The sequence below is a fragment of the Corvus moneduloides genome, chromosome 1 (assembly GCF_009650955.1).
Source record: "Corvus moneduloides isolate bCorMon1 chromosome 1, bCorMon1.pri, whole genome shotgun sequence".
In the NCBI taxonomy this organism is placed as follows: Eukaryota; Metazoa; Chordata; class Aves; order Passeriformes; family Corvidae; genus Corvus; species Corvus moneduloides.
Window position 1 is genome coordinate 117419922 of NC_045476.1, and position 24361 is coordinate 117444282.

Consider the following 24361-nt stretch of genomic DNA (forward strand, 5'->3'; position numbering starts at 1 on the left):
ACACTGCAGCTGACATAGCATGACATGAAGTTCACATAGATGGTATAAAACTCACAGATTCTTTTTTTTTTTTACTTTTATTTCTTGTTTTGAAGATGAAAATTCCCCACATGAAAGCAAGACAATATCAGTTTATTGTTTATGGCATTTTATGGTTAAATAAATGCCCTCTAGTTTTCCACACTATTCACCAACAACTGTCAACATCAAAAATAATGTCACAATGAGGGTGAATCAAATCCTATGAATAAATAATGAAATCTATTTTCATTTTAATTTCAATGTCACTATAAAATAGAGAAAACAGTGACAAAAAAACCCAGCAGCAATTTCTCTAAAGAGTAATAATAAAAAATAAAAAATATTTAGATTCAGAATGAAAAAAAGCACATCAGGAAGTACTCAACAGGACTCGTAAGAGACGAATAGATGGGAATTTAGAATTATTCTATGCACTAACAAAGCAGTAAGTGGTTCTAGAACTTAGTTGTGTTTTCACAGAGAGGCACAAATAAAATGCTAGCTAGACTGAGTCAGAAATGGCGCTTACTCTTCTGTGAATGTTTATAACAAACAGTATGAGTCTTTATAATGGTGTAGAAAAAAGGGGCTACATGGTGTTGATATACTGCAAGTGGAAAATGTATGCATGAAAGCTGCTGATGGACCTCCAAATACTTTTTTCCAAGGACAACAATGGAAACAAGGAGCTGCAGGTAGAAAAGACATAATTGGGGAAAAAAATGGACTGGAAATACTGCTTTTTTTCCATTTGTCTTGGCATCAGCCAGAACAATATGGTATAATATTTAGTGAGATGTATGTATACAGAATGAAACTCCTGTAGATTTGTAATAAAATGTATTTCTGCTAACAGACTGTAAATAATTGCTTGGTGATTCAACTCCATAAGCAGTTTTATCGAGGTTGTTTAAGCCTTTCTTGTTAACTAACTTTAGATGTAATGTGTCTACTTTTCCAAAGTCCTTAAAAATGTTTCCACTGATATATGAGCATCTACAGTGCAAGCCTATCACCCTACCAACCAGTAAAGTAAAATAAACCTATTTTTGGAAAGCCATGGAAAAAAATATGAAAACAGACTTCAGGTGTGTCTACTGCTGTTTGACTCCTGTTCATATTAATTGAAATATTGTTTTTCTAAAACAGCAAAGAAAAACATTTTTGCTGAGATAGACTGGAATGCCTTAGAAAAATACAATAAGCACAGCTATGGATGGTTTGGAAAGCTTTTCAGTTCCAAATTATAAAACAATTAGAAAATCTCAATACTAAATTAGAAAGCAATGTGAAAGAAAAAAATTTTTGAAGCTTCTTGAAACTGGTCATTTCAATAGTATTAATTTTTCAAAATTTCTATGTTTAAAGGTTTATAATAAAAAAAAAATTGTTGAAGTGATGCACCTTTCTGAGCTACAACTAGTTCAGATGAATGTTTCATATCAGAATGTCTGTGAATTTGAAAGCTGTCTTCCAGTCCATTCTTTAAAATAAGAATTTTATGAAATCTACCCTACCTCTTTTCATGAAAACCTCCTGATTTTGGTGAATTGGGTTAACATTGTAGCAATGCAGGATTTGTTTATAGCAGTCATGATCATGTTGTTCTGAATATACATACACTGCAAGTTATGGATCAACTGTCTCCCAGTTTGCATGTTAATTATCAATGCCTTTTGGGATAAGGTCTTAAGAATTAGACCTCAGGATAACTCTTTTGATTTAGCACAGGGATAAAAAATCTGAGTGAGAGTTTAGGATTTGTCTTTGCATAGGGAGATGGGAGGTTCAAATTAGGATGAAGCACATGGCTTTATTTAGTGAGAAATTGATGTGGGTGTATGGTAAGAAGGTGAAAGGGATAAATAAGGAGTATCAGGGCTTGATGTGAGCAAGTAAAAGCTTTTATTAAATTATGATAAATCTTTTTTTTTGCTCAATTTTTTATTTTCTTAAAAAGTTAAACATTTACAAATGTGTATTAAATCCAAGAAATGTAACAGTTTTTCTCTTAGCAGTATTAGAATTTGTTATTAAATACTAGAAGATTTAGTTTAAAATTTCTTCAGTGCAGATAAGTACCTCTAAAGATAACTTACAATGATGGAAGAAAAAGCCTTTGATGAGATACCTCTGGGGAGTCCCAAATTCTATGGAAAAGGGGTTAGGTTCAGAATACGTAGGAACAACTCCAGCTGCTAACAACAATTGTTAAAAAAACCCAGAGTCCTAATTATCCTTGCATTTAGTGTACAGCAGTGAGAAAAGCAAATCAATGCCTCAGTGTATCATATTCTGTGAAATGCTATCAAATTTCTTAATGAAATCTTTGTATTATGTATTACTAGAAAGCTTGAATCCTTAAAAGAAAAGTGTATTAAAAAAGAAAAAAAAAAAGAAAAAATAAAACTAATTTAATGTAGGGCTAAAAGTCAATAATATCTTGTAATGACATCAGGTATGAAGGTACGGGAAACATTATGTAATATAACTTTGAGAATTGCTTAAACCTCAGGGACTTTTTTGACTGCTTAAAAGTTAAAGAAGAAACTGATATCAATTGATGGGATAATGGTGCAAAACAATTTGCTTCTGGTTTGGTATTGGCAACATTGCACGATTAAAAATTGAAGAAATGACATCTAAAATACATACCAAAGATGAGACACGGACAGTCTGAAAAGAACATAATGAATGTATGGTATTCTGATACAGCAGATTTGATTCAGTGTATGTACCCCTACATATTCTCACTGCAAACTGCATGTTTCTTTTAAGTAACTGAAAGGGGTTGTTTAGTGCTTGAACACTGATAAGATTCTAATATCTGCTACAGTAACCCTTAAAATGGCATCCACCTATTGTAACGAAAACCAAAGACACACATGAAGGAGGCCTAAGAAAATTCCAATCTTAGGAGTTCTGTGAAATACAGGATAACTCAACTGAAAATGCAACCCTTTTATCCAAACAACAGTGAGAGTAGGAGAAGGGAGAACAGAAGCAACCTAGGAAAACAGCCTGAAGACAGTAAATAAAGAACATGTAAATTAATTTTAAAATAACACAGTTCATTTTATTTATTTTACTTTTAAAAAGCTAGGTTAGATAGTATTAGATAATAATGATTAAAAAAAAGGCAATTTGTTGAGCAGCAAGGTTTAGTGGGGTTATCTTGCACCTGGAAAGCTGCTGTAAGTCTGCTGTATGAGATTTATTCCGGTCACTAGCAGGGTTCAGTACAATTATGGAAGTCTCCATAGACTTCAACTATTGTTATTAAATTCTCATCATTGAATCAATCCTGGTCTGGGTTTTAATGAACTTTAAAAAACCAGGCAGAATATTTATTGCAAAACTATTAAATGTTGAACATGTCACACTTGTTTTCTATGTTCATATGAAATCATCAAGCATGGTTCAGACAATGAGGCTCTGATTACTTAACAGCTACATTTGAACAATACTCTATTCTTCTGTATTTTAATCTAGTACCTTATCTATGATAAGCAGTGCTGATCAGAATAAAAATAAAATACATTGTCCAAATTCTGCTTTGAATCAGGGCAGAGTCATGATCAAGGAAGAGTAGCTATGGCCTTACATCATAATATCATAATAGATTAAATGAGACCTGCCTTACAAATCTTCAGCATTTTCTTCTAAGACTCTGCACACAGAGGCTTTCTTAATATTGGTCACTATCACTTTGCCAAATTTTTAAACCTTTAAACCAAATTTTCCTTCCCTCCTTCCTTCCCTCCTTCCTTCCCTCCTTCCTTCTTTCCTTCCTTCCTTCCTTCCTTCCTTCCTTCCTTCCTTCCTTCCTTCCTTCCTTCCTTCCTTCCTTCCTTCCTTCCTTCCTTCCTTCCTTCCTTCCTTCCTTCCTTCCTTCCTTCCTTCCTTCCTTCCTTCCTTCCCTCCTTCCTTCCTCTCAGTGATACATATTGTCTGATTGATGACCCTGTGCCTTCAAGTGCCCTAATACTATAGAGATGTCTCCAAAGTGGTCAGCAGTCAGACTTTTTTTCCTTCTGGAAAAGGTATTTTCAGTGAGAAACTGCGTAGCTGAATGAGATGCATGACTCCATGTTGCTAAATGTTGGAGTGATCTTTCATAGATTAATCCATAAGAGATAACTAATACCAGAGACAGTAATATTAAAGTTAGTTATTCCTGCTGCTTCTTATGGTAAAATTTGCAGTACAATACCACTTTTTCTTCAGTTTTTTCTCCTTTTCAACAGGCATTCTTCATCTTAAGTGTTTATGCTAATAATCTCATAATGTACAATCACTTCAGTCTAGAAATTATCAAACTAAAAAATTTTGCTTTACCGCAAACTGTACACAAATGATGTAGAAATGATTAATATCTCTAGTATTGTTCATTTGTTACTATGGAAATACTGTTCCTTTATAGAGCTATTAGTAAACATTGTATTAGTGGTGCAGCCAATGACAGAGAAAGCCTTGGCAAGCACAGCGGTAAAATTAAGATGTATATTGTTAGAGATCTGAAGTTTCAGCATAGATAGAAATGTATTTCTTTTCCTTGCTAAAAATATCCAATTCAAGTGGAGCCTATTTGGACATAAACTTTACAAGCCAGTCATTGAAATAGCTTATAAAAATGTATTCTAAATCAAAAGAGATGTTGGAGAAAAAATAAGAAACTTCACCATTTTTGTTATTCACGTAAGTGGAAGTCTATCTTCCCTACTAGATATACCTGTGGGTTTTGTTTTCTTTGTTTCCAGAGTTAATGTTCGTCTGCTTTCATGTGATACAGAAAAGCCCTTCTGTATTTATGATCAAGACTTTTTTTCCTTGTATATAGTCTCATAATTAGGAGGGAAAGAGAAATCTGGAACATTTTAAACAGTTCCTCTAAAGTTTCACTGTGAGCAAATTTGTTATTTTTTGTGTGTGAATTTTCCATGCCTAATGTTCTGAATGGCCAAATTCTTTTCCTCTCTAGGAGGTGTTAGCATCAGGGAAGAGATGGAAGTATTTTCAGTGTGAAAATAATTTTTTGCTTTAATTTTCAAAGTCTTTTATGGCTTGGTACCTCCATATTTTCACATACACATGCTGGGAGACCAATGTTTAGCCCATTCTGCCAGTGTCAGTCCAGCAGGGTTGTCAAATATCTATCCATACATATTTTCCCAGAACACGTCATGTTCACTGACATGAACATCACGAAAGCTACTTCATTGCTTTCATTCAATTCTACAGGACACTGTTGCAGAGATGACCCAAACAAAACTCAGCATACATTGTGGTATTGGCGGGAGTGACCACTGCTTACCATGGTCTTCTGAGCATCTCATGTTCTTCTCTGCACCACATTGCATTTTGCTCATGTTTCAAATGTGCCTGCAAAGCACAGCCATCTCAAATACATAAGAAACCTGGCTGGGAGTAAATGGGGATCAGCATGGGCTACTTTATCCACATAAGTGTATCAGCTCACCAAATACTTACTATTTGTTTTGTTTTTATGATTTGTTTTATGTTTTGTGGCTTAGAAAAGCCATGGCTTGTGACTGGCTCTATAAACAGCATCATTAGCAATACTGATAATGTATAGTGAAAAACTGAGATACACTTTAGACACGGAAAGTTCCATTTGCTTCTCTAATTACAAAAATACTGTGATTCTAAATAATGCAATTTCTATTTATAATAAAACATTTTCTTTATTAAGAATTAGAATAGAGGATAAATTATTTGAAGATAAAACTTTATTGTGTCATGTGGAATTATGTATATGGCTAGCCTGGACTCTGGTCACAAGGAAAATAAATAGAAGTTTTGTAGGCTTTGGAAACAAGATCTGTATTCTATGCTGTGATGGAGACATCTTTGCAAAACACATTAATTTATTTCTTGTATTTCCAAAATTTAGCTTAAAAGAGTGAGAATACCACATGAATGGAATTGAATGATTCTTCATGCAAACACCCACAGAAAAGATGCTTAAAAAGAAAACCTGTAATATTTGTCATGCAAACTTCATGAAGTCCAACAAAGTCAATTGCAAGGTACTGCAGATGAGTCAGGACACACCAGTATCAATACAGGCCATGGGATGAATGGATTGAGAAAGACTTGGAGATACTGGTAGGCAAAAAATTTTGCATGACCTGGGAATGTGCACTGGCAGCCCAGAAAGACAGCCATATCCTGGGCTACACAAAAAGAAGTGTGACTAGTGGGTCAAGGGGGTGATTATGATCACTCTACTCCTCTATTGTGAGACATCACCCTCAGTTCAGTGTCCAGCTCTGGAAGACATGGATGTGTTGGAGCATGTCCAGAGGAGAGCCACAAAAAATATTCAGAGGTCTGAAGCACTTCTGCTTTGAAGAAAGGTTAAGATTAGATTGTTCAGCCTGGAGAACAGAAATCTCTGGGAAGAACATATTGGAGCCTTTCAATATATAACAGGGAATTGCTAGAAGCATCCAGAGAGGCTTTTTGCCAAGGCCTGTAGTGACAGGACAAAGGACAATGGGTTTCAACTAAAAGAGGGTACATTTAGATTAGATATAAGGAAGAAATTCTTTACTGTGAGGTTGGTGAGACACTGGAACAGGTTGCCCAGAGAAGCTGTGGGTGCCCCATCTCTGGAAGAGTTCAAGGCCGGACTGGATGGGGCTTTGAACAACCTGGTCTAGTCAGAAAGTGTCCCTGCTAATGACAGGGAGTTGCAACTATGTGATCTTTAAAAGCTCTTTCCAATCAAAAACTTTATATGATTCTATGATTCTATGATTTTTGGGGGCAGTTGAATGAGTAGGTGGATGGTGTTCTATAAAATTTATGTTTGTATGAATGAACGATGGCAATACAGAACTCTACTTGGTAGTCAAAATTATTTTTATATGTGTGATTTCAGGCACATGCTTTTAAGTTTGAGATAATAAAAAATCCTCAGTGCAACACTGACCTGGAGGAGCTCCATAAAATCACTTAATGGTCTACATCTCAGCTTCAAATGATTCAGTTCATTAGAATTAATGAGGGGTGGTAGATCTGGAAAAGATTTCATATTGGATATGGTCACAGCCATTTGTTTTGTTCACTAAATGATTATGTTATCTCAGTGACACAAATCTTTCAATTTTAACATATTATTTTTAAGCTGCCTCTTTCAGAGTTTGTTTTGATAGCCTTTGTTGGATGCAATATCCAAAATAGTTCACTCTGAGGAATAATCTATAATTTAAAAAGGCATAAAAATACGCTGTTCCAGTTCCCAAATTATACAATTTTAAAATGTTACATAATGTATAAACAGCTTTGATGCATCCATTTAGTCATTCTTATTGTATTATGATGCCGACATTTCATTAACTTCAGGATTGCTGTAGAATCACGGAGAGAAGTCAACTAACTTTTAAAAATCGTACTTAGTAAAATCAAAAAACCCAAAAAAAGTCCTCTTATGCCTAGTGTTATAAAAGAATATCTTCATGGAAGCCACTTCTGTATAATCAACATTAAAGAAAGAAGAACTATCTAGATTCCTGTGGGAACCTGAAACACATTTCATCTGGCTCCATCATTATGGAAATTTTGACCACTGGTTTTTAATTAGGTGTTCTAATTTGCATGATGAAAGTTCATGAATTTGACTAGACACCGTTCATAGCTCTACTCTATTTAAATTGCTTTGTAAGGAGCAATATATTGTACTACAGTAAAAAGGGAAAAAATCAAGACCTTGGCACTTATATTGCATATTTAACATGTAAAAACCACTTCCTTAGGGCTAAAGCAACCATAGCTAGAGGTAGCAGTAAGAGTTGCCACTGTGTGCAGTTGAATTAAAGTCTTTCTGAGAAAATCCACTGCTAGTCCTACCAGCTGAAATATTGAAAATAATCTCATGGTTGATGAGATAGTGGCAGTTGTGACCAGCCTGGGGCTCTAAAGCAAGAAGACTCAAAAGGCATCTTTTAGAACTGTGCACTTTTCAACTCTGGTAGCTAAGAAAGAGAGTGTTCAAATGATCATAGACATTGCAAAAATTACAGAGTCATGTCTTATTTCACCAAAACAAAACAAAACAAAATCATAGTATCATTTCATTATTATCTTGTCAGTGCTCAATTAAGAACCCATGTACACTGCAAGGGAAACTCAGATGAGCTAAAATCAAAATAAGAATACAAAAATTAACTATTTCTTGAAAAATAAACCAAACCACCTTAAATGAAGCCTTGAGGATGGTGATGAGAATGTGTTACACTGAATACAGGTTACAAGTATTATCCATGCTGAGATTACTGGTCTCTGACCTTATCCTGGGGCTAACTGTGAAGCCTGAATGGATATTAGCATATATAATGAGAAAATACATCATATCATTGACTTAATCAAAATATGATAATTAATCATTGCTGTATCTGCCTTTGGGAATAAAATTTTTCTAAATGTTAATTAGCCCACAAAAGTAACAAGTGAGCTTTTTAATCTCCTTTACCTCTTTATTAGCCTATGAGCTAAGTACCTCGAGCCTCAACTTCTATCTCCTCATTTTGACGCCTTGTATTTTGCCCAAGTATCAGACAACTCGATCTCTTTCTTGAAAAGCATCTATTGAACCCAGTGCTCTGTGAAGAACAAAAATTGAAAATTATTACAGAAGCCAAAACCAGAATTTATATTTTGCTTGATAAGTATGTCAAAATTATATGATTTGTGGTTTAATTCAGCTTATGGCTCAGGTGTAGTTATTCATTTAATGTTACAAATCTGATAAATTCTTGCAACTCATTTTTCACTGTTAAAATAATTGTAATAAGCATTACTTAAATCACTCAGTTTGCTTCAGATGAGACTTGTTATCATGAAGCAGTAAAAACTAACCAACCAAACACACAAACTAACAAAAATCCCACAAAAAAACAAAACCAAAAAAAGATGGAAAATGAGAACTGGCTCAGTGGGGGTTCTTTGAAATTTAGGCTATGAATTACTTTAGCAAAGTGTGGACAAGGGAAGATAAAAATTAAAGAGAGGTGGTTATTGGGAAATAAAATTGAGAATTTTCTGATTTTTTTTAAAGGCCTAAGAAAAATTCTGTCTATAAAAAGAAATTTCAGAAGGTAGCTCTAAGAAAATATCAGATTATATATGTAGTTTCAGCCTTTAAGGTAAATAGGTTCTCAGTTCTTTTGTTTTTCAGAACAGCTCTCAAGAGATTGTTAAAACAGAACTAAGACTCATGTTTTTAGACAGATGGGGTTTGCAAATATCTTAAAGCTGTACTGATCCAAATATGAATCCTGTTTTCTTCCTTCAATTCTCCAGGTTGTTCAGGTGCAGATTCCAGGCATTTCTTTCCAATCTGTAAGATTCTTCCTCTCTATATCCCCAAATCTCCAGGACTGGCTGTGTGACAAAAAGTTTTAGAAGCGCTCTCACCCTGTCGTATTCAAGATCAGTCATTTCACACTACCAGCAGGCCCTTTTTTAACACAGAACTAAAAGTGTTAGCAACACTTGCTTTTGCTAGGATCCCTTTTGGACTGGTTGATAGGACCAGGAAATGTGTGTATGACGAGATGCATTCTTTTTGGAGATACAGTTGTCATTTAGAAAAATGTGAAAACTAAATATAAATATAAATAAAAATAAGACCCTTCCTTCATGTACATGATGTATATATATTTATGCACCCATGTAGAAATAGATATATAAACACTCATTTTTATGTGCATTGCCTGTGTATGTTTCGTAAATAAAGCCCCTAATGGAATGAAAGAAATATTGCAAAGCTATGTAACGAGCAACATTCCTCTGGAAAGATACCATTAATTATGATGAATTCTCTCAGTATTCATGGGGTTGCAATATGTAATCCCTTTGGAATTCTGTTGTAATTTAGCATTAATTAATTTCCACCTACAACAAAGCATTCCCTAAACTTGAATAATGTAGTGCTTATTGCCTTTCTTGCTAACATCTCTGATTTTTTTCCAGTGTCTTTCTCCTTTTACCTCTAGTAGTCAGAAGGTTATTCTATGTATTTTTAGACAGCAATACACAGAACTAAGATTTCCCTACACCACTCAGACCCAAAGTAACTTGAATGCATTATTTATCCCTTGAGTAATTTGCCACAACTAATCCTCACAAGCAGGTCTAATGCTGGATCCTCTGGGATATTCCTCATTTCTGATTAATATTAGCTGTGAATGCACGTCTTGAAAAAATACACCAGTGGGGTACTATTATTAGGCCTCTCCAATGCTGAAACCCAGGATGTCTGTTTTCCAGTACAGTGGAGCTGTGTCTCATTTGGCAGACACATGAAGCCCTTTGACACAGCCGGGGGAATGCCCTGACCCCAATCTACCGAGGGGGGCAGCAGAACAGTTCTGAAAGGTTTTGGACGTGGCTACAAATAGCGATCGCCTTCTGGCACTCTTTGATCCCAGGCCTGAAACTGCAAGCATATCTATCCATACTTTGTGTGTCAGGCATGTGGATAAATGCCTCCTTTTAACCTTTAGTAAATCTGTATTTATGTGGTGGTGGTGTAACTGGAGTTCTCTCTCTGCAGAGGTGTGTTTATGGTTCTTTCTCACCTTGCTACTCAGCTGATCATGCCATCGAACCTAATAGGGCTGCTACATTCTACTCAGAGGGTGTTTCAAATATTCCAGAGTTCAGAGAGATTTTTTGTCTCTTGAACATAACAGTAGGATTGCAAGTACCATATTTCAAACCCAAATAGCTCAGTATTTCTGGATTCAGGAGATTGTCTTTGTTGAAGTGTTTTAGTTTTTTTCTTCTCTTTCAGATGAAATGTATTTGAACTGTCACATTTTTCAGTCACATGAATGAGAAGAAAGAATTACACAGAGCTTTGCTCTTCTGACAGTACTCTTAAAACCTCCTTTATACTTCTAAAATACTGTTATCAATGCTTCTTAAAGGAAACATCTTCCAGTTAGAAGACTTAAAAAATACACATTTTTTTAAAAAACAGCCACTGATGTTTTAGCAAAAAGACAAAGTGTTTGTAGTACACCAGAGAACAATAATATTTCAGTGGTAATAGAAACAGTAAAAAATGTAAATAAAATGTGTTGCATTAAAAATACTAAAGGTCCATTTGAAAAATAACTGGTGAACGTTACCAGCCGTTTTCCAAGCTACATCCCCAGTCAGTTTGGTGGGACAATAACATAGTAACAATTTCAATACGATTTTAATGCAAGTCTTTAATGGACGCCCTATTATGGTACCATTTACTATGTGCACTAATGATGGCAAGATGATTTCAATATCACTCTAAAGGGATTCCATTATGAAGCCATTACAATATGAAGCTGCAAAAGCAAAATACTTTCACGAGAAATCCATAGAGACAGTGGGATGGTTCCATTACTGGTTCCAAAGTGATATGATGGCACTCCAAGGATCTCACAGCAAGCCTGTAGGGACCATACCAGCATGTAAAATGATGATATGCATGATAAGCTTCCTTGCAGATAGGCTTGTATTTCCATTTTAAAATAACATTTTGTTCTGAGACGGCAACAAAAAAAAGTCTTCTTTAGAATCATGCCTTTTTTCCTACTTGCATTCCAAGGCACCTTCATTTGCCTTAAGAAGCAAAGCCCTTCAGTATTCCTTTTTACCTCTAATCTTGCTGTCAGGTTTAAGAGAGAAAGTGACATTAGTTCTATTTCTTTTAGGTCATGTTTGTTTATCAGAAATGTATCATCTCTCACCTACTGAGGTGAACATAAGAATAATCTGAGGTCCGTGCTATCACGCAATAGTCCCTTCAACTGTCCCCACTGACAGGGATTGGCAAAATTGTAGGATGTGAACTTATTTGGAAAATGTCCTAAACCTATAAAAAAAATTTTGATTTGGAATGGTTTAAGTTTGGCTATCTCTCTTCATTTATAAGGATAAAATCTCTTGTAGTTCCTTTGAAGGGGCCATGTTAGAATTGCTTGTGAAGGTGTTGATAGAACATTTCATCAAGGGAGGAAAGTTCTAAAAAGTATGCCAAACTTGCCAAAAAACATAGCTAAGTTTCCTTTTGTGACACATTAAGGATGACATAGTTTAGAGGTTTCTTATGGAAAATTTTCTGAAACTTCCCCCCTCTCTCTTCTCCACTCTGCTAAATCATGAAATTGCATTCAAAATTGGGCCAGGTGTGCAAGGTTGGAGGGGGTACATGTGTGTGTATGACATATGTGTTTTTTGGTTTGGTTTCATTTTCCTAAGGTAAGGTATCTGATGGGACATTCATTTCCAGAATCTTGGAAAAGTTTTGTTCAGATTTGGTGTGAAGCTTTATTTCTAGAATGCTGAAGTCTTTTATGATAGTGAATTACTATTTTTGTCTCAGCTCTGTAACATATATAAAAAGTTTCACTTGCCAAGCAGCATTCATCTTCAAAACCCTGTGTGGATATTAAAGTTTATAAATATAAATAATTAAGTATTTCAAATACAGTGCACTTGAGACCCCTTTTTACATGAGTGCTTGCCATTCAGAAGTCCGGATTTTTAGCAAACCCTTGTTCTCTTCTTCTACAATGCAAATACAAGCATATTTCATTGCACATACACCAGAAAAACACATTTCTGAAAATCACAGAACACAGAAGGTTAAACTACATGTCCTGTTCCTGCTAATGCTCCTTGTCTGACATCTTACTAATTAATGTGTTCAGCTCAACACATCAAGGGCTTTTAGTTGAAGGATCTGTTATCACAGCATATTCCTCCCTTTCCTGGTTTTAACTAGCTGGCTTCCTCAGACTCTGTGGAGCTCTATCCAAGTCTATGAAATGTGCTCTTTATCTTCTCAGGGTTTTTTTGCCATTCTGTTAATTTCATTTCCTAATTTTTAAACTGAATTCCTAACTTTAACTAAACTTCACAGCAGGTTAAAGTTGTAGAATTTCTGTAAGGTTCAGGAACATAGAAAGCAGGTTAGAAGAGAGCAAAATAAAGTTGTTATTGCCCATGCAAGAGGAAAAACTGAAAATGAAATGCTCTTTTTTGTACTACTGCTTTATGCAATGACTTCTCTCAGCACCGATACTGCCTACAAGAGTGAAAGAGTCTTGATTCAAAATTCCAAATATTTGTGTTAAATTATCATGAACTCATATCTTGCTATAATTCCAGCTTGCATGTTGTATCCAAATTATTTAGAGGAAACTTGGCTAGAGTATTTCTATGATGCAACCAAGGTAGTAGTGTAGGTGTATAAGGCAAGAGTTGCTAACAGACCTGAATGTATTTAGAAAAGGAAGGTCAGCTACAAGATGATGTGACCTACTTTTTGAAAAGAAAGTTTCTTCTTTCTGGAAACTTTCAAAATCACCTAATTCTTAACCAAGAATATGAAGAATCAGAGAGCACTGCATTCCTTTTGTGATTTCTAACCTTGTAAGAGTTCAGACAGGCATACCAAACTTTATTCTAGCCATGCTTCTTTTTTCTTCTAAGAGGTCTTAATATTATTTTAACAGCACTTTTCTCAATGGATTAAATTGCCAGTAATTCTCATCCTAGCCCTTCCATTTACTTTTGTGGTGTATATTTGGAATCTGTTTAGCAATCATTTCTTGGCTTTTTACAGTCCTTTGAAATGCTTGAAAAAGTTAATATTGTATGTTTGTTTATATGTCATGTGTAACAGGCATGTAATCAAAGCACTGGTTGAACTTCAATGCTGGCATTCGCAGCTTGCTTGACTCCAGCTGCCACATCAGCAGCTCTCACAGAATCAAAAAGAGCAGAGCAGTCTGTAATGCAGCCATGTATTCTGTTGTTTCCACAATTGCAGTCTCTGCAGCTCACAGAGCTTGTGATGCTGTCCAAAAGATAGCAATTTGTCTGCAATTTGAAAATGGTTTTTTTGACATGATGTACTTATTTGACACTGTAATACAATAATAGTGGTGGGGTAACATGGCTATTGCAAAATAAACTATCATTGGAAACAGTGTCTTGTCCACAATTAAAGCATGTATACTGAAAACAGTAGAATTCTGACTGACAAAATGATTGTGTGTATAGAGCTTGACAAGATGCATTTTGAGGGAGCAGACCCTTCCTTTTCAAGAATTCTTGAGATTCAAAATAAAATGCTCTTCAAAAACACTTGACTCACCTGACTCTTTTGTGAGCACTGTAGCCACAAAGAGTTTTAAGGCATCTGCATTTCTCTCCTTATTGTATTTGCACTGCATACTGCATAAAAATAAGTGATGCTATTTTCACTGTGTGAGATCTGTGAGAGAAGCAGCCAACTTGTAGCTATAACAGGCAGCAACAATAACCATCACCACAAGCAAACTCTGGCAGATATTTTTGCTGTCAGCACTGTTTCTTAAAATAAAATCCTTATTTGTTAAAAACTCTCTTTTCTCTCATGCCACTTTGATATCTCTGCTTTCCTTGCTGTCTTGGTTAAGGCCATTGGGAGTGCAACTTAAAGAGTTCCAAATTTGATATGGATCCCTTCTGGATGTATAACCAGAGTTCATGTATCTCTGATTCTTTCAATCCTCCTTTGTCTCAAGGGGAGTATAAATATAAACCTGTTTGGACATTTCTATAGATTTTTAAGTTTTTTTGCTTTTTCTCAAGGCAAAATTGATAAAGATAGTTCACAGGCAAAAAAATAAAGCATGTAGTTTTAACTCAGAAAGAACAGAACATAATAATCTTCACCACTGTGTGTTCTGGCATTACCTAGAGTAATCCAGCGAAGAGCTGAAAAAATTTTTTTTCACTAAAACTAACTAAAACTAGGGAAGTGGGTGACTAACTCTTAAAAAGAGAAGCACTGGAGTAATTGAGAAAGGAGTAGGAGGACTAGATAGATGGAAACAGAGAGTGACAATAAATTGTCACTTTTGCTGTCACCATTGCTATACAAAATAACAACCTGTGGTGCACTGCATTACCTCTGTCTTCAACTGTATGCTCTGATACGATCAAGAGTTCTTCTTTTATGATAGGTATTGCATATCAGAGTTTAAAAGTTGCTATTAATCTTGTGTGAGAAAAAGGGAACACATCCAAGACTTTATTGTTAGTCTAATAAGATCTGAACAGTCTAACCAAATTGCCTACCATTTTTTATTAGTGTACTTACAATGATACTAACTCTTATAGCTAATAATACACTCAAGATTTCTACACACAAGCATCTAGCAACTAATCTTTTCCTCCAGTGTAAATTCGCCCCTTAAATATCTCTCTAGATCTCAAAGTCAACAGCTTCAAGGAGGGGTAGGATTTGAGCGACAGCAAGTTATCAACATCCCAACTTGTTTGTTGGGAGAAATATGACACGGATTTCTCCTCCCTCACAGGTCGGTCCATGTATGGTCACTGGCTTACAAGGCTGTCTTTCATTATTGATCAATAACTGGCCACTGCGCTTTGTGCTTAGTTTGGGGTCCCTGGTATCTTCCAGCATCTTTGCATTCCTGTGTTGTGTTTTGTTCTAGGTTCATAAATAGCTCACTCCCCACTGACTAAATACTTGTTACTCCTATCCAAGAACTAACAAGATATTACAACACAAAACTGCCCACGGTTAAAAAAACATTCAGGCCGTAGTATCTTACGCTGTTGTCAAAGGAAGATAGAAAGGACTCAGCTCCAGATAAGCCAAACAAGTCCTCACAGCCTGCAACAGTAGTAAAAGCCTATGACCTCTTGCTAGAAATCAGAAAACTATATTTGTCGGATTTGCCTTTGCTTGTTCTACTGCATTTCAGCCTGAACTTCCACTGGCCTATATGACTCAGATTGAGAAAATCTACTATAGTTCCTGGGGAAGACAGATCACAGAGATGAGAAACTGTATCCAAAGATGCCAAGAGAATTAAAATACAGATAAAAGGTGAACAGCAAATTTCAAAGGTAAGGGTAGTATGGTATGTTTCTGTCTGTTGCATAATAAGGATATCTCTCTTGACACCTAAATAAAGAGGATCACATTCACTGTTGATATAACTCCAGAAGCAATAATAAAGTCATAAAAGGAATTTATTTGGCTTAAATGCTAGTCTCACAGAGATAACTAGGTGTTTGCCAGTCTTAAAAATCCACCAGTCACAGACACGTGATAAACTTTCTAGTCCATTATCATTAACATGATAATTGTTCTTCCTCTGTGTCATGGCTTTTGAATCCTTTTGCTGTGAGTACTCAATGCTTTTTTCCTTGTGGGAAAATGCTCATAATTTTTACATGTTGAAGATTTAGCTACCCCATAGAGATTAAGAAAAAAAGGAAAAAATTACTTCACAATATTTACAGATCTTCCAGATTTATCATCTACAGTAACATAGAAGCCCATATGGGACTCTAAAAAATGTAGACATTTCTCCACTCAGCTCTCTCTTCTTTTCTCCACATCATGGAAACATAAGCAACTTCTCCTCCAAAAAAAATCTCCAAATCCAAACTGACTTAATGAGAAATATATTTTTTTTCTCCTTTCTTGGAAAATGTCAGACTGCTGTGTGTCTAGTGGAATCAAAATTTGATGCAGGATATCTTGAAAGCATTTTAAAAGCCTACTTAATTCCAGATTTTTTTCCAACAATTTAATATAGCCCTAGAAACAAAGATTCACATTTTAAAAATTAAAGCAATCATTTAAAAGAAATGGACATATACTAAAAAAATGACAGTGAAATTTTAAAGAAATATTGTATTTTCATTTACTAGCATTGTTGAAAGAGAAAAGAATACTAGTGTGTATCACAGACCTAAATGTCAAGAAATCATCAATCAATTGCACAGAAATTACTCATTTTCGTGGTCTCCTTAATCCTTAGATGTTTGGACAGTGGAACAAAGACTTCAAAAGGAACAGCAGAAAAGTAGTTCCAGTAATTTGGCACAATGAGTGAATGAATCATTGGACTGCACTGACTTTCCTGTGGCTCAAGCAATTTTCCAGATAACAGTTTCTCTGAACACAGGTCTATGTGTGTGTTTCTGTCCTCTGCGCTCCAGTTCACAGGGTATGGTCCTTTTATGTTAAAGGTGCCATTCAGATATTTTTGCCACATTTTATGAAGGTGCCAGAGAGTCTGGGGAGTGCCTCTGTGGCAAGCATAACAGAATCCCTTGTAAGTTGTTATACATTATATCTCTCTTTTTTTTTTTTTTCTGATGTATTCACAGAAAAAAAGAACATGAGAATGCCTTAATTATTTTTCATGAACAGGCCAATTTGGATCTCATGGCAGATGACCATTTTGTAGTGTGGGTATTTTTTCCTCTTTAAAATATTGTTACAAATAGCTTAGAACATATTAATGAACCTTTACTTCTTTCTCCCAATAGTGTCTACTGCGGTTCAGAGCAGGATATTCAATACTGAAGTTTCTCATATGCCATTGTATATGTGTTTAAAATATTTCTTGCTATGGTGAGAATTAACCAAAAGTATATGGATAGAAAATGGACACTACAGTTGTAAAATAAAGTTAGAAAATTACAGAATAAAATCTGCCTGTCAAATGAAATTATCCTTTACATACATGCAATTTTTAAAAACATGAGCACAAACCAGCATTTTTCCACATACACTGAACCCCTAAATTTTCAGGATTTGACCATCAGTGCAAATCAGATCATCTGCATTGACCTCCAAGTTTAAGAGCATTTTAAATGTATCCTAATATCTCTTCGACCATCTAGGATGATTTGAGTACACCATAGCATGGTTATACTTTTTCCACTTACATGAACTGGACGAAACTGCAAGTGGTGAGATGGAATAGTTACCTGCTCCTCTGAGGACCTCTATCAGTACAGGCATGTTTCCTACATATATATAATTTTTTTTCTTTTTTTTTGTCATAGTAATTGCAGGATTGGGTCTGTTTCATCTAATAAAATGCTGCCCATTGAACAGCAGTAATACACAGCATCTGGGTTTTGTCTGCACGTCAAGAAATGATCCTTCTACACAGCCCCACTGATTCCATACAAAGGTAGCAGCCCACCAGTGTGTTACTACTAATACACAATTTAAGATCTTCAACGTGGCATAATCAGGTATTAAACTGCATGAACTGTTTAAACTGTCTGACAGATAAAAGGTGTTTCCTTCTCATTCCCTGTACAAGTACAAATATAGAGGCCTGGTATAACATTAACTTGCAGATTAGGTTTTGTTTCTTGAAAGTGAAAGAAAAAAGCTGATTTTCTTGCTCTGCTGAAAAAAAACAAAAAGGAAAGAAACAAACAAAAAGCGGGTGGGAGGCCTTCATTAAAGAAAGCCACTGCAATTAATTAATGACCAAAAAGGGCAGTGCTGCCAGCCAAGTTTTTAACATGTAATTTTCTAGTATGTGAATACACTCTAAGATCCTTTCTTTGTGAACCAGAAATTGAGTGCTTAGTAGTGACATGCATCATCCTCCCAGACAATAAGCAGCATGTGGTTTCACAAGCTGGGGTCACACCAGCTTGTAGTAACTGGATGTCAATTATTTTCCTTGGAAACAATGACTACCAGCAACATTAAACTCCCAGGCTTTTGTGAGAACATAGAATGTTACCTTGTGAAGGTGTCAGTGATACTGCCTATTGCTACTGCAATGTGTCTGTCTAATGCAATGGGAACAATACCTCTTTTCATCTGCTGCATGTCTAGCCTTCTCGGTTTGATCAACAATGTTGTGTGGGTGGAGGAGCCAGGATTAGTGAATCATTCCTGATTAATGGTGATATCATCAGCAGCAATGTTTTAGGCTTAAAGTATTGGTTAGTGCTTGGTACCGAGAGGAAGAACATTACATAGGTAGAACCACAGGATGCAAACCTGACTCAACTAAGCCCGAGACTTATTGCTGTTCCTTAAAGATCTAAGATATGGAGATACTATTTATGAGGTGAATCCAGTGGGGAGAAAAAATGCTTTAGAGACAGTTTTAAATGTTTTTCCATATATTTCTATTATCTCTTTATTCTAAAATAATTTTAGGTACCTAAGCCTAATTTTTCAAAACCTTGTTTTTATGAGGAAGCTGAAAGGTTTCTATTTGCTTCCTTAATTATTTCCACGATCAAAGATATTTTCTGCACTCATCATTCTAATTAATGAAACTTCTTGTGACTAAAATATTGAGAGAAGGGACTGCTTTGGACCTTAGTTAATCTGAGTTCCCTTCTAATTTCAAATTTAAAATTATACCAATATTGAAATGTCAGTGGGAAGTAAGCATCTAAATAGCCACTGAAAATTACTTAGCTTCTTATCTCTACTTTGGATAGAAAACTGTTAAGTATTGATAATATATTTCCCAGCATTTTTTTTTTGTACTCAGAAAGTAAAATCTTTAGAGGATTCTTTCTTTGTTCTCCATCCTCACATATAGGAGAAGGGAATCTCCCATCTCACCTATGTGACAACATATGGGCAACAAATATGAAGAAGAAAGGGAACAAAGATGGAAATTGTGCAGGGTAGGTTTGATCTGCAAGTTTTTTCAATTCCTACCCAACCCTCACTCACAAGAGTTACAGCGATGTAAAAAAAAAAAAAAAAGATAAGAGAATTCAGTTGATAAATTCAAGGCTGAGTCTTTCATGTTGTTTTCAGAGGAGTTTTCAGAACAAACCCAACAAGCTCTGAAACTTGTCTTGGAAAAGACAAGTGGCAAACAGATGTTAAAGATTGCTCAAGTTTCTGCACTCACTGAAGGACAGCATAATTTGATTTTGTTGCTTTTTTCATAAGTGCAGGATTTCTGGAGCATGCTTGTGTTCAATAAACACACATCTCTGTTTCTTTTTCTATTAATGAAAGTAACCTCTAGGGAAAAAAGTTTTACAGTGGTAATTAGGCCTGTTTTCAATACACTTTTGTGCAATATAAAAGCTTATAGATAAATGTTCTTTTATATTTGTGATCAGTTTTTAATGGATTGTGCCTATGTTTTCTCTCACTCTTTTCAGAGCTGTTAAACTAAGGAATAACTACTGGGAGCATTGTTCTTTTGTAAATCCATTAATATTCCTCACCACCTATCTTTCTATGTTAATGTAATTTTCAGTAGGTTCATAATGTTGGCAATCCCAGCATCTCCTAATCACTTTCTATTGCCTAGAATTTACATATTTTTGCAGCTGAAATGGAGAGATGTGCTGCTGTGCTTCAGGCGAATATAAATGCGGTGGATTTTTTTTAACAGAAAGTCCAGTGAATTATTGTGTGCTTTCTGCTTTTCTTTAAGCAGCATTTGTAATGCCTGGATAAATGTAGACAGGAACAGCATCATTTTTTCTACAGAACAAGCATGCTACCAAGAGAACATAGATTTCTGTAATTTCTGGTCAATATTACTCACACTTGAGAGAAAAGTTTCCATTCTGTTGTAGGATATAGCTTAGATAGATATTCTGCAAATATTCCTACTATCACAATATAATCATGGTGACATTTCCATAGTGGACAAATAGAGTGAATTAAACTGGTGCTCTTTGCATCAATGGACTGTAATTTGCAATGATTTGGATGCAAGGTCACAAAGATGTGCAACTTTTACAAGCCTGTGAGACAATATTTGTTTAAAAAGGAAACTAGGCTCTGGTGCCTTAGCTGGTCTGTGTGTGCATCATTTAACCATGAACGATGCTCCAGCAACATGAATGAGCAGCTTTTGGGCAGACGTACACAGGATAAGGAAATTTGTGGAGAAAATCCTTTTTATTTACTATCAATATTTCAGTCCCAGGATAAGCTCTGAATTCAGGGAATGATCCAAAAACTGCTGTCTGGACATAGTGTTTGACCATATTAAATGCTTACTTGGAGGTAACTTAAATAAATAAATAAATAAATAAACTGTGGAAATTAGTTTTGAACCAATTGGATAAAGTTTATCTCATTAAATATGCCATTTAGTTTTATTATAATCTCTACATTATTTTGAAACTACTTCTTTAAGAAACAGGAAAAAGGGGATTTCACTCTTGTCTTTACATGCTTCTGAAGTTAGCCATAAGAGAGCTAGAAAGAAAATTTGTCTTATTTCTCTCTATCATAAACTATAACACAGTTTTTCAGTCTAGGATAGCTTTACCTTGAACTCTGGGCAAAATGTCAAGTTATGTTAATTTGCCAAATCTTATAGATATAAACTTCTACTTACAGCCGGCAAAATCAAACATTTTTTTCGTGTAGATCCCAACCTTTAAAACACCGATAAGAAGTGAAGTCCTTCTCCTTCCTCTTCCCCTTCAAGGAGCACTGAATAAGCTTCCAGGTAAAAGTCATTGTGTTTTACAAGCTGACACTTTCTTATTCTATGTTACTTCTAATTATGTCTTAGAAACACCAGAAGATTGATTTTGTCCTTATATATTATATTTATAAATTGTTTTTTATTTTAATCTTTTTTCATGTCTGATATTATATACTAGAATTCTTAGGTAAAAGTACACTTTTATTAAAATCTCTATCAAAATCTATGGGATGTTTTGTATCTTTTCATGTATTCAAACAAGACAGAAAATAAAATTACTTGAAAAGTTTACTGTAAACTCTCCCAAATTCATAGCAAGCAATTTTCAAACTACTTAAAAAGATGTAAAGAACAAATATGAAAATGTTCCAGATTGTCAAATCACATACACAAGTCTCAGATACATGTGTTGACTAAAAGTAAAACTATTTATAAGTAAGGATAGGCATTTAAGCACACAAGTAAACCAACTGAATAACTTATCTATTTTGCACTCATAAGTGTGTAGCCAGAACATGAAAGGTGGTCTTATTCAAATGCTGCTCTAAATGTTATAGTACTTCACTACTTAAGACTTAAAATATCTGGGGTTTTTTCCTAAATATAGACAATAACATAGTAGTAATAGATGTTAACCTTCAAAAGTACTCAAAAAGACTGTTACAGGATACAACTTTGAAATGGCCAACACATTAAGGTAAATGACAAAAAGAAGAAAAACGTTTTTCCATGATCCTATAACAATGGGGCCTTTTGTTTCTCTTTCTTTCACAGTTGCTTCCCTGTGAGAATACATAAATTCCCTACTCAAGGGTATATTACTTGTTAGTTTAAAGGATCCTAAGTAAGTAATTCTAGGTCAGGAAAGATGATTATCTACTTTATGACAGTAGCTGATAGCATTCCTCAAGCAAGAAATATAAAACATACATTAATGCTTACCCATGTTTCAACACTGTGTCTTAGAAGCTTCTCAAGATATGGATATTATCTTTTTGTTTAAAACTTTAAACAGTTTCTACTTCATTACTATGTTTAATTGTTTTTTGGATCTATTTATAATTTGACATTAACTGCTCCCTTTAGCTACAAGTCTCTTCCACAGTCTGACTGCAGTGTGGAACAAGCATTTGTTTTTGTTTTAAAGTTCTACATAATGATTTCTTTACTTTAATTTTAGTGCTTTCATTATCACAAATATTACATAATCACTCAGTTTCTGCACACCTCGTGTGTAGTTGTTTTCCCTTCACTGTTTCTTTTAAAAGCTGAGGTCTATTTTTCTTTACTCATGAAAAATGCAACTCTTTCCTCTGTAAAAGGCAGGGTACAAGTTCTTACTTCTCAGCAGTCAAGATACAACATAGATTTATCCAGTCGTGTAATGGTGCATAGTGCTTAATTCTCTATTCTTTTTGAGTAATTCCTTTATTTTTGTCTATTTTTGGGGTTAATGCTTTTCACAATGATTCTCACATCTCTTTCCTATTTAAATTAGGTAGCTTAGAACATATCACCCAGTGCATATGTTTAGGACTATTTTTCATCATGTGTGTAACTTTGAAGTTATTCTTCCTGAATATCATCTACCACTTTATCACTTAATCTCTTGATACCATGATAGTCTCTTGAGCTCTTTAGAGACAGCTGATTTTATTAATTATTAATTAATTAATTTTATTACTATTAGGACAATTATTATTGCCCTCAGTATTTTGAATCCCCAGGAAACTTCATCATCTCAGTAATTACCCCCTTCTACACATTATTTTTCAATACGGTGAACAGCAAAATCCGGGCAAAAATCCCTGTGAGATGCGTCTGAAAAGTGATCATTTATTTACTCTTTTCTTCCCAAGTGCTTTATCTATTAACCCACAAGTTCTTAAGAACTCTTACTGTGTGATGTTGCCCAAAGTTTTGCACTGTTAACATATGAAGTACTTTTAGATACCTGTATAAAATTTATATTGCATGAAAATTGACTCACGATGATACATATGACAGTGGGGAATTATTAATGTTGCTGCCTACCTAAAATATAAATATGGCTAAAACACCATAGTAAGTACACAATATTTTTTCTTTGCCTATGGGGTTTGATGAATTGCTGTAGTCCCGAGTGTCTGTGTCCTTGAGAATGCTCTAGCCAGGCAGACAGACTCTCCTCTTTATATGGTAAAAGCTGAATTCTCAATATTTTTGTTGTTGTTTGCTCGTATGTTTTTTCTGTTGTTCTTTCTTTTTCTTTCCTTTACAGTTTTCTGTGATCTGGAACTGACTCATTTAGAGAAACCAAAAATCCTGTTTCAAGTGTGGAATCCAGAAGGATGAAGGAATTATTGCTCTGAACTTAGGCATTTTCATAGCAATACTACTGGCAGAAGTCAGACAGGATTGCCTCTACTGTTCCTTGAATATTCAAAAATAACAAAATGTGGTCCTTGTTATGGAGCAATCAGGGCTAATCTTCTGTACAGCACACACGGTCTTATTCCTTCACATTGCATTCTGTACATTAGTTATTGCTTACCCTGTGTTTATCTACATTCTAATTTATGTTTAATAAGAAAGATTCTTCCATTTCCCCAAAAGGCATTTAATTGAAGTGAAGGTGACCAGCAGGTGGTTTGCATAAAATTTCATTAGCCTCTTAGATTGTTTTTGACACCTTTATGAAAGAATGTTTCATTACCATGCAAATGGTCATTGGCCCTGCTTCCAAGCTAATCACCATATAGCATAACATGCATATCACAATGTTATATTCTGTATGATTTATATGATTACTTCAGCTAATTTTGGAGTTATAATGGCACACTTAACTGCAGAATGGCAAGCATCTCATATAAGTCATAACCGATTATGCCATTAAGAGTATCCAGTACAATTCAGATAAGAGAAGAACCAAAAGAAATGTATTTGTTTGATACTCTTATCCTTCCTGATAAAGAAAATGATGATTTCTTTCCAGCTTTGAGATGACATTAAGGAAACTCAATACAAGAACAAGTATTAACTTTCATTTCTTTGGTTCTCTCTCATGAATATGA